The sequence below is a fragment of the Trichomonas vaginalis genome, chromosome II (assembly GCF_026262505.1).
Source record: "Trichomonas vaginalis G3 chromosome II, whole genome shotgun sequence".
Classification (NCBI taxonomy): Eukaryota; Parabasalia; order Trichomonadida; family Trichomonadidae; genus Trichomonas; species Trichomonas vaginalis.
In genome coordinates this window covers 21,462,427-21,472,515 of record NC_067204.1, presented here as the reverse complement: position 1 = coordinate 21,472,515, position 10,089 = coordinate 21,462,427, and the positions used below count along the sequence as shown (strand labels likewise).

General features: G+C 34.3%; 2 annotated features.

The window, feature by feature from the left end:
* Nucleotides 1–684: part of a mobile genetic element that runs on past the window's edge.
* Nucleotides 685–7,680: 6,996 nt separating this feature from the next.
* Nucleotides 7,681–7,729: a mobile genetic element.
* Between the last annotated feature and the right edge of the window lie 2,360 nt (nucleotides 7,730–10,089).

Below are 10,089 nucleotides of genomic sequence, written 5' to 3'. Positions count from 1 at the left end.
AGCAAGGAAACTTTCCATCGAAATTTTGATAATTTGAAGAAAGTTTTCAAGCAATTACAAAGGATTACTCGCTATGAGGTAAAAATTCTAGATTTTCACCTCATAGCGAGTAATCCTTTGTTAATTGCTTGAAAACTTTGCCCCAGCTTCAAAATTGGGGAAAGGGCTGTAAAAGTCGACTCCGATACCAGCAAGGTACCAAGAGTATTTAAAAGAGAAGCCCTCGTACGAGTTTCTATGAAAGAGCCTATACTCATTCAACAAGATCTTAATAGAAAATCGTACGAGGAGCATTGGAAACTCGCGTTGGTACATGTTGGTACGGGCAGAGTGTTTGAGATTTGAAGACTCTGGTACTAACATGTACCAGAATTTATGATGAATTTAAGATGGATCCATTATAAAATGGTAGCGGTTTGTTTCAAAAAAATTTAAAATGAGATTTGCATAGATATAGATTATATGATTTATACATATGAAAAATAATATATAAAAAATATAATTTTGAGATAATTATGTAAATAAGTATTTTAAAATATTTGAAATTTGAGGTATACATTTTATAGTAAAATATATATAAAGATATTTATATAAAATATTGTAAATAATATAAGTAATAAAAATTGAGACGCCCCTCCCTGTTTTTGATGTTTTGTCAACTTTTTCGGTAATTCTTATTGTTTCGTTTCGTTTTGCTAAAATTGTCACTTTTATAGCATATTTGTTTTTGTATGTTTTGCGAAACCAAAAAAAAACTATGATATACAATAAGGCAAGGCAGTTGGGGCTTCCAGGCGCGTTTGCCGCCCATCTAGCCATAAGAAATTTTGTCCCAAGACCCAAGAGGAGGAACCGAACCACCAGCCCTCAGCCCATAAGAAATTTTGCCCAAGACCCAAGAGGAGGACCGAACCCCAGCCCTCTAGCCCATAAGAAATTTTGCCCAAGACCCAAGAGGAGGACCGAACCCCAGCCCTCTAGCCCCGAAGATGTTTAGTAATAAAATGAAAGTTTTTTATTCGGAGGGCTTCCCAGGCGGCGTTGCGCCCTCTAAGCCCATAAATTTCTGAGGAGCGAGCCAGCCGAGTGACTTTTTGTAAGAGCACTTCAAATAAGTATAACTTTGTCCGGACAAGTAAGGGTCATATCGTCGCTACAGGAAAAGTTACAGGCGTTCCAAGAAGTATACCTTAAGAAGCCTTTTTCTCCTTATAGAAATGAGATAGGACGGTATTTTTACAAAAACTGACAACACTTTGACCGAGTAGTTTTTTGTGCTGAACAAAAAGTGTCATATATAACATCTGTCAAAAACCGCTTTTTAAACTTCACTTAAAAATGCCACGTAAGCTACGTAAGAATATACGTAAGAGGAAGGGAGCATTGAAACATCCAATAGTAAAACTGACAACCAACAACAACAGTTGAGCAAGCAACAAATTGATGAATGACCCGCACTATGTTGCAACAAATGTCAAGGCAACCCTATGCTTTTAAACCGAGTTATTGTGGCACAGAGTGGAGGTTTAAGAGCGGCACTTTTAGCGAAAAATGGCAGGCTATGGTGGAGCTGCAGAACGGAACAGCTTAATAACCCTCAAAGTCAAATGAATTTGAGTTCACTCAAAAATCAAATAACAGATGTCAAAAAGTCAAACATAGACATACAGAAAACAAATAAGTGAAAACGAAAAGAAACTAGAATATGACAGACACACACAAAGAAACTCAATGAGTTAAAACGTAGAGAGATAAAGAAGAAGAGAAAATGGAAAGACTAAGTACAGAGGAATATGGCGAAAAAAAAGTGTCAGAAAAAAAGCAGCAAGAGAGTAGCAAAAATGGAACAAGATGTTATAAATTTTGAAAAAACCATACTACTCAATATTAAAGTAACTGAAAGATGAAGAGATAAAACAAAAAAGCCATGAAGACATATTATGGATAGCGATGAGTATAAAAAGACGCTTGAAGCAAATGTAAAAGGCAGAAAAACTTTTACAGGTCTGCAAAACCAACGTACAGTATGAAAACTTAGCACAAGAAAGTAAAATAACGACGCAAGCCATGCAAAAGAGGCAATGAAAGGCGCAGATATTATAAAAGTAATATGATGGTTAGATGCCCAAGCGCAAGCTAAAGCAGCCCAACTTATAAGGGTTCAATACAGAGCAAAATACAGGCGGATGAAAGACAGTTCAAATGAAGCTTTAATGAATGCTGACTTTAAGAATGCCCTTCGAAGCCTCTTCATAGTTTAAGGTGAAACTAGTGAAACGACTTCTCATGCTGAAAAGAAACTGAAGTCTGAAGGTTTCGACAAAGAGGTTAAGAGAAGTGCCACAAAATATGACGAAAATAACAGATGCAGCAACTGAGACAGGCTAGTTCAAAAGATGCTATGACGGCCGTTAGAGCAACGTTGTGGAAAGTCAAGAAAAAAGATGTTACAACAGACCAAAACAGACCCTAGTAAAATGCTTTCTAAGAACGAAAAGTTCAGGTAGGACATTATGCTGCAGATGGAAAATATGTGCCAGCTGGTGGTAACTTTATATACCGAACAAACCATCCACACGAAAGCACGCTGCACCGGATACCTAAAACATTAGCATCGTCACATTGGAACAGCAGACACAGGCATTGCAGCCCAAAAACCAACACAAAACCTAACAGTTTTCAAAAAAATCCAGCAGCCATCAACAACCAACCAAAACAACAGTTCCAAACGACCTGCACAACAACCTAACATTTCAAAATCACAGCACCTGCAACCACAACCAAAACCAGCACAACACGACCACCTCCACAGACCAGCAACAGCAACCAACAGTTCAAAAACCTGCACAAGCAACAAGCACAAACAGAGCAAGGGAACATAAAGAAAGTAGAGAAAAAGGAAACCAAGAAGTTCCTTAAAAATGCTTAAGGAAGATTATGGTGTACCACAGAATAGCTCTTGAGCTTTAGTGACAGATATAAGAAGCTATGTAAAAGTTCAAAGAAGGTAAATATGGACGCCGAACTATTTAGTTATGGCTCAGCATAAAATTGGATATAATGCTCAAACGCTGGAAAATACAAGCTTCGCTAAGGGATATGAATTTAATAGCATATTCATCCAAATGCACATGAATTGAATTTACTCCGAGATAGTTTTGATGTCAGAAGCTAAATGATAATTCAACTCTTCTTACATGAAACGCTAGTGAAAAAAAAATAGAGACGAACGAAAGAAAAAGGTTTAAATGAGTGCCGGATGACTTAGATAGGGAAGCTTTGTTAAAAACGGTCTCGGAATATATGAAATTGCCAGCAGATGAGGTACAAAGAAACTAAAATCGGGAAGAAGTTCAGATACAACCGAGACATGGAAGAATATAGTTCAATGCAACCAACAGCTAGAAGAGCTGAAGGAAACGAACAAATCCCTCCTTTGGAAACTAACTTCACAGAATAAATAAAGATTTGGAACAGCCGAAAAATCTTGACGCCTAGCACAAGAGTAGTGAGGTGAATATGGAATTTCTTTCCAAAGAGTCCTAAGAAAAATTGCGCTCTGACATAGTAGAAGAATATCGAAAAAATGTTCACCAACATACAAAAGACTCCAAACATCAGATAGATAAATATTCAGCATAGAAATGGTAAGTATACTGGAAAGAAAATGTTACCAATACAATAATCCTTTTTAACTTATACAACCATATATAACGTTCAATTTTTGTCTGAAACTCGGTGAAAAATAAAAGGTTTAATTTCAACAAAACATATAGAAAGTGACATTGTTTTAACAGTTTCATTCAGAAGCCTAACCAAATATGGAAAACAAAACCTAGCTTTTGTTCTCTGCAGACTATGGAAACTACAATGAGATGGAGGTCATAAAAGCTAATCCGGATAGAGTGGTTCTAAACGTTACAACTCAATTCCAGAAGTTGTAGACCGCAATGGAGTGAATGGTGAGCAGAATATAGCTGTATTTTCAGCGCGCATTTTAATGCATTGAAAGATATGAAAGATGCAGATATTTTGGACAGTAATGAAATGAACATGGCTGATGGAAATTATAACACCTGACGTTTCCTAGACATTTATCTCAAGAACTACACAGAACATAGAGAATGGTATATTTGGTGAAAGAGTTTTAGAAAGAGAGTTAGGGAAAAGAGAAGGAAGAGAACCTATTGTACATGACCTTGGCATAACGAAAGTTTGCCAAATGTCATATAAAACTTACTTTGCAGACAATGAACCGAGAAGGGGATGAATATTTAAGAAAATCTAAATGGACCAGTACAAATGAAATGTTAAGTATTGAAAAACATGTTCCATGACAAATAAAACCAACTAACACGCAAATAAATGACGCAAGACTGAAACGTTGCGGTAAAATGCTTCCCATTCACAAAAGATATTAATTGGTGAACATGAAAGAAACGCAGAATGGGCTTACAAAAACATATATTTGGAAACGAGCATATTCCATATGGACAGCTCTGTTTGAAGAGCTTGAACCGGATAACTCGGAAAGAGTCATGGCAAAACAATAAGCGAAGACCAAATAGCAAACTGATGACAAATTCTTCTAGATATAGGTTTAGCCTGAAGATGGGCGAACAGAGCCCAAAGGCCAAAAGGACATGGGAATTTATAACATACATAGGTGAACATGAGGGCAAAGATGCAACAGGCTTGAAGAGAGGGCAAGTTACCCCAAAGCGACACCGGAGAAGAAGAAGAGAAGAGTAGAACAGAAGGTGAAAGTAGTGAAGAAGTAACTTCGATGCTGGTGAAAGTAAGGTGGCAAATGAAGGAAAAAGAAGAGTTAACAGATTCAGTTAATACACTCAGTCAGGAAGAAGAAGTAAAGCTGGTCCGAGTGGTTCTATTATGACATATAAATCAACTATTCAATATTTTTACCCATATGAATGTAACGGCCGCTCAGAATATAAACGCCAACAGTTTTGGATGCCATGAACGGGAAATGTTTCGAATGGTATACACGATATGCGAAATGGCCATTAGAATCAGAAATAGTTCCTGGAACTTACGAATAGTACAACTTGCGGTTTCTTATGGAACGTAGTGAGTTTGGAGAAGGTTCTTCAACAACAGTAGATTATTGCTTGCAGACACAGTTTCATATTATTTCTATTGACCAACTCATTCTTATATATCGTGGAACAGACATTGAAATAACTTCTGCCAAGTTGCTCTGAAAGAAGGTGCAATGGAATTTTCTATTGTCGGAATACCAATATATCTCCAGAAGTTTTCATGGGTATAAGATATTTCTAAGCTCTGACTTTAGTTCAAACAGTAACATGGGCAAACTATGAATGGTTCAGCTTTTGAGAAACTCATACAACCACAAGCTAGGAACAAAGAGCACAAGTATGCAACTATTGAGAAAATATAAGACTTGACCGCTAGACGTTCCAGAGTTTAGTTAAACACTTTTCTGGTTCAAGATGGCTGCTGGCACAATTACAAGTAACTGAAAATTAAGAGTTCCTTTGTCATCTTTCCTCAGTTCAGGTTTAAGAGATACTTGCAAACTGGGCAGGAAAAATTTCTATCTGAACTTAACTCAAGCAAAAATAACTTAGTCATTGCAGCCAACCGGCACGTCGACAAGACCCCATTCACTATTACAGACGTAAGGGAACAAATCAAAACGTCAGTTCGCCGAATTTTGCAAAGACAAAGTTGACTTAGACTTTGTTTCTAAAGCTACTCTCAACACAATGAAGTAAACTATATTTCAATGCTGCTGGAATGCTTGGGACGCGCAGTTAGTTTCACATGCGAAAAATTTGAAATGCAAGAGAAGAAAAGCAACTTGCAGTCTATATGTTGGACCCAGATATTTCAAATTGCTTTAGCTGGCAAATATATTGCATGTTCCAACTTATGTTCCCTATACACCAAATATGCTGTCAAAGACTTTGCAAGGTGAAGTTGGATAAGCCAAATTTCCAGGAAGCCGCAGGTGCGCAAGAACAGATTTGCTTTAACAACTGCAATGAAACATGCAGATACTATTGTTTGTAGATGTTCAGACGAACTATAAATGACTATTTCTTTGTTTCTAGCAACCCTGGTATTAAATATCATATAAAACTAGATGGCAAATATTATCCAAGAAGAAGAAATATTCCTAGCAGTTTGAGGATAATGAGGTCATACAACTTGACATTAGTATGCTATGAACTTTAACAACAACTTTCACAACAAACATACGAGACGTGCTGAAATGCAAAGTTCTTAATTTATTGCCATATGTGAAAGTATGACTCTACAGGAGGTCAAAAAACTCAAATATACAAATGGAGAACGTTCAAACTTTTGGCTTGGCATTCGCCATTTGCTGACTAGAAAAGAAAAAGAAAGAAACCTTTTTTTATATGGGTTGGTATTTCAAGCTGTTGGTAACAGTAAAAATACAATATACTGGTGACAGAGAGGATCGAGATGAATTGAAAGCAAAGAAATTTTACAAAACCAATAGTACTTTTCAGCGAAAGATGCCGTCTTTGAAGATTCGTTCGATGAAACCTGCTGGGGCTCCTCAGATTGGGCATGAACGACAGCTTGCCATCGAGCAGATTTTGGCAGCAAGGTCAGTAAGTTGTTCTTGAACTGACTTCTTCTCCGTCAAATATTACAGTACGCCAGTTTTGACATAATAATTGTATTATAAACTTTCCATTTAGTAATATCGTCAGTTTTGAAGTTATATTTTTGTCTGGCTTCAAGAACTTTCACGCATTTCAGTTATACCAACTTTCTTTGCTTTAATGAAAATATTTAGGTTCAGCAAGACTGCTAATTGCTATAACATTTTCCATTGTTTGTGTAAGAACTATTCGTGTCAATGTATTTGTATGTTTGATGAGTAAACTTGTTCTGCTTTCAATTCTAATAAGATATGCTCGAATACGTCATCTTTTATTCTAAAGGTAAAAATGTCATTTCCGAAAAAATATGAAGCGTAAGTGTTTTCAAAGGTTTTAATGGCGGTGGCAAATGTGAAGTTATAATTCAACCAACTCAAAACAAACAGTCAAGTGTTGTTGTCATATGTCACAAGACAGAGATGTGAGTGGGGAACCATACGAAGAGACGAGAAGATGGTATAACAATTGTTCCCTGTAAAAAGAACAACATATCCTGAAGTTAGCAGAGACGTGTAGAGTTCTGTTGCAGATATTCGAAACGATAACCAACAACTGAAAGACAAAACTTCAAATCAAGGAGAAGAATTGTCAAGCTTTAAAGTATAAATGTTAAACTTGGTCGAACACAACCCTGTTAAAAGTGAACTCATATGTATTGCAGCCTCATGAAGTTTTAAAAGAAACTATTGAAACTTTTTGACAGAGGCAGAACGATATAAACATCAATAGAAATAGAACCGCGACAATTAGTTGCCTTGGTGTTCCATATAATGTCATTGAGCAAGATATACGTTGATGAATTAACAAAAACTATACTGAAACTTATCTTACCATCCAAATCAAATCACATTACATACGGAATAAACATTTAATCTTTTACCATTTAAAATATATTTATACGTTTATGTATTTAATTTTTTACGTCTAAGTTGAATAGGATAATAGCCGAAAGATTAAAGTAACATATTTTACAATAAGGAACAAATCAGCATTGAAACTAAAAAATGCTGAAATATTATAATAAATTGAGAAATACTGTGATAGAATACCTAGTTATACTAGATACTATTATAATATGAATTCATTTGTATTGAATATCGATTAAAATAAGATGGAACGTCAATTTGACAGACTCAAGTTTCGAATTAGAGACCAACTTTCATGCATAGTATATGTGCGCAAACTACTGCATAATGTATGCTTATCTTTTCATTTTTAAAAATAACGTATTTGATAATTTCGTAAAAAATTAGAATTTACTCGATATTAAGCATATTGCTTTTCTATCATATATGCTTATATTCTACAATAGGTGTTACCAAACATCGGCGAACATCATACGTATAATACAACTTTTTAATACTTGAACGTCAATTTGACAGACTCAAGTTTCGAATTAGAGACCAACTTTCATCAGCATAGTATATGTGCGCAAACTACTGCATAATGGTATGGCTTATCTTTTCATTTTAAAAAATAACGTATTGAATAATTTCGTAAAAAATTAGAATTACTCGATATTAAGCATATTGCTTTTCTATCATATATGGCTTATATTCTACAATAGTGTTACCAAACATCGGGCAACATCATACGTTAATACAACTTTTTAATTACTTGAACGTCAATTTGACAGAACTCAAGTTTCGAATAGAACCAACTTTCATCAGCATAGTATAATGTGCGCAAACTACTGCATAATGGTATGCTTATCTTTCATTTTAAAAATAACGTATTGTGAATAAATTTCGTAAAAAATTAGAATTACTCGATATTAAGCATATTGCTTTCTATCATATATGCTTATATTCTACAATAGTGTATCCAAACATCGGCAACATCATACGTATAATCAACTTTTTAATAACTTGAACGTCATTTGACAGACTCAAGTTTTCGAATTAGAGACAACTTTCATTCAGCATAGTATATGTGCGCAAACTACTGTGCATAATAGGTATGCTTATCTTTTCATTTAAAAAATAACGTATAAATTGAATAAATTTTCGTAAAAAAATTAGAAATTACTCGATGATATTAAGCATATTGCTTTTCTATTCATATATGCTTAATATTCTACAATAAGTGTTACCAAACATCGGGCAACATCATACGTATAATACAACTTTTAATACTTTAACGTCAATTTGACATCAACGTTTCGATATATTAGAGACAATCTTTACTCAGCATAGTATATTGTGCGCAAACTACTGCATATACTTATCTTTACTTTTTAAAATAATTAACAGAATAAAAAATTTTTCTGTCTAAAAAATTAGAATTACTCGATATTAAGCATATTGCTTTTCTATCATATATGCTTATATCTACAATAGTGTCCTACCAAACATCGGGCAAACATATCAGTAATAATACAACTTTTTTAATACTTGAACGTCCCATTTGACAGACTTTCAAGTTTCATAACCAACTCCCATAAATGTGCGCAAAACTATCATTGGATAATGGATATGCTTATTCTTTTTTATTATTAAAAAAAAAATTTAACTAATTCGTATAAATTAGAATTAAACTGGCGATATTAAGCCAAGCTTTCTATCAATTGCTTATATTCTACAAGTACCAAACATCGCACATATACGCTATATATACACATTTTTAATACTTGAACGTAATTTGAAACTCAAGTTTTCGAATTAGACGATCCAACTTCTCACATTCAGATAAGTATATGTTGCGGCAAATTAATGACATAATGTAATGCTTATCTTCTTCAATTTTAAAAATAATCGTATTTGAATAATCCTTATTATGCGGTAAAATAGAATACAGATATTATAGCATATTGCTTTTCATATCATAATGCTTAACCTCCCCGACAAAACTCTCCCCGTATTGTTGTTGTTGAGAAGGATTAGTCATTATATAGATACCATCTAATCCGCAATATGCTTAATATCGAGTTATTCTAATTTTTACGAAATTATTCAAATACGTTATTTAAAATGAAAAGATAAGCATACCAATAGCGTAGTTTGCGCACATATATACTATGCTGATGAAATTGGTCTCTAATTCGAAAACTTGAGTCTGTCAATTGACGTTCAAGTATTATAAAAGTTGTATTATACGTATGATGTTGCCCGATGTTTGGTAACACTATTGTGAATATACATATATGATAGAAAAGCAATATGCTTAATATCGAGTAATTCTAATTTTTACGAAATATTCAAATACGTTATTTTTTAAAAATGAAAAAGATAAGCATACCTTATGCAGTAGTTTGCGCACAATATACTATGCTGATGAAAGTTGGTCTCTAATTCGAAACTTGAGTCTGTCAAATTGACGTTCAAGTATTAAAAAGTTGTATTATACGTATGATGTTGCCCGATGTTTGGTAACACTATTGTAGAATATAAGCATATATGATAGA